The sequence below is a fragment of the Dipodomys ordii genome, unplaced genomic scaffold (genome assembly GCF_000151885.1).
Source record: "Dipodomys ordii isolate 6190 unplaced genomic scaffold, Dord_2.0 Scaffold362, whole genome shotgun sequence".
Lineage (NCBI taxonomy): Eukaryota > Metazoa > Chordata > Mammalia > Rodentia > Heteromyidae > Dipodomys > Dipodomys ordii.
In genome coordinates this window covers 102,801-105,046 of record NW_012267578.1, presented here as the reverse complement: position 1 = coordinate 105,046, position 2,246 = coordinate 102,801, and positions in this window count along the sequence as shown.

Genomic DNA, 2,246 nt, shown 5'->3' with positions numbered 1-2,246 from the left:
TAATGCTGATCCAAGGAAAGACACCTTCTCCCCTCCCCCCACCCCGGATCCTCCCCCTCACTCCCAGCCCTACTGCAGGACCCAAGTGTCCCTTTCCTCCAAGTTACAAGCCTGTTGTAGGCTCTGAGCAGCCAGGGCACAGTGACCCAGGGCTGGCCCTCCTCCTCTGCTCCATAGCCTTCTGCCTGCTTTCACAGACAACACTAATCTATATTTGCAGCTCCTTTTCTTTGCTCGAACAATGAGAAGCAGCCCTGGGAAATGGCTAGATCACTTTCTCCAACACCTCCTTTCTGACTCCCTTAATAAGTGGAAATGCTTGATTATTTCAAATAAGTATAATTACAAAATCCACTACTTAATGTTCCTTCTTTGTGGGAAGCAGACATCTCCTTTCTCTCGTTATCTCTTCTTCAAGAGGCACTTTGCTGCTTTGAAAAGTGCAATTCAGTTCGCTCTGAAGACGAGACTCTCCTCACTCTGCTATGGGGCACAGCAACTTCAGCACAAGCTCTCTCGGCCCAGATGGGCAGCATGGGTCCTTTCTCCCAGTGGGCAGTGGCGAAGGGTGAATCCCCAGACCCCTGGCCTTCCTGTGCTCAGCCTGGTCCTAACCAACCCTAAGCTTGCCAAGCCCCCCTTTCCTCCTGGTCCCAAATGCAACAATCCTCCTCCTCTGCTGCCCCTCCTAATATCCTCCTCTTCTTCCCTGTACCTCACCAGCAACTCTGAACGCCAGCCCTCCGTCCAACCACAAAGCCCAAGCCCACGAGGACCTGAAGTATCAAACATCTTCTGTTACAGAACAGTGAGGGAGCACAGGCTATGGAGACAGACAGACTTGAGTTCAAATCTGACATCCTCACCGTGCAGTCTTGGACATGTTAACCACCTTCTCAGAATTTTAATTTCTCCACCTTTCAAAAGAGGTTTCAACCATCCTGCACTGGGAAGCGTCCACGTTGGCATGAGACTCCACCCCCTGCCCTCAGTGATTGATCCATAGCTGTCACGTGATGCCTCTTTGCTCTCTCTGAATATTTAGACTTGGAATGCGAGAGTGCTGTGTAGCTGTGAGGTGGTTCAGTTTACTTGGGCCATGTTATCACTAGAAGGAGCAAACAAGAAGGAAGTGAACACGCACACAGTGGGTGCCATGATGGTTTGTTCAGGTCTTTGTGGGAGGCCCCACAGGCAGAGCTGCCCAGCAAGTGTTGGATAAAAGGTGAAATGGATTGTCGATAGAGTAGGAGTCCTGACTCAGTAGGAGCGGTGACTCACTATCATGTCGCCAAGAATACATGCATCTGGATATAGTCCAGGATTTTCATGGAATCCGAGGACATAGAATGGAAGTGAGGCATGCGAACTGAGCTGTGAACAGAAAGTCAAGGAGTCAGGTGTTTATCTTCCCCTCGAGATCCATTGTACACAGCACCCTTCACCTTCACCCCCGCCTCCCATACACAGCTCCCTCATGCCCAGAGGCCCAGGGGTGAAGAGCATGGGCTGACATCCATGCTGCAGGCTTAGCTTTGAGTCCTGAGAGGAACCAGAATCCAAGGCAGTGTGATCTGAGGGCTGATTTTGGAGGTCAGTACCATCACCCTGCTCATGGGCAATGCCCACAATAGCCAATATTCTGTGAAAGAGGCAGGTGGGCAAGGACCCCAGCCAAGCCTAGCCTAGTCATCTGATGGGTGCACCTGTGTATGACAGGTCTTCAAAGAGCCCCATGCAGGTAGGTCCAGTACCAGGAAAGCCTTGGGTGGAAGAGGTCCTCCTGGGCAGTGGACTAAAGCCAGACAAGGCATGTCTGGAGTCTGGATCTTCCTGGATAAGTAGAGTTGGGGGAAAGTGGGGAACAGTGCACCCCACAGGTGAAAGGAACAGCATAAGGAAAAAAGGGAAATCTTTGGTTCAGTTTTTTGTTTGTTTGTTTTTTTTTCATTAAAAGACAGAGCCCAGGAAGAAGGGAAGGTCTGTCGGCTGTGGTTTGGGTTCTCAGATACCTGGGATAGCTGCTGACTTATTGCTGGCTTCATTCACTCAGTCATCCAGCACATGCACACTGACACTGCTGAAATCAACCCTGAGACAACTAAGCTAAAACTAAAACCTACCGTTTTGTGCTGGCACTCACCCTAATCTCACAACTGGGGAAACAGAGGGTCTCAAATTCAAGACTAGCCCAGGCCTTGTTTCAAACAATAACAACAACAAGAAAGAAACCAACGGTAAGCAAA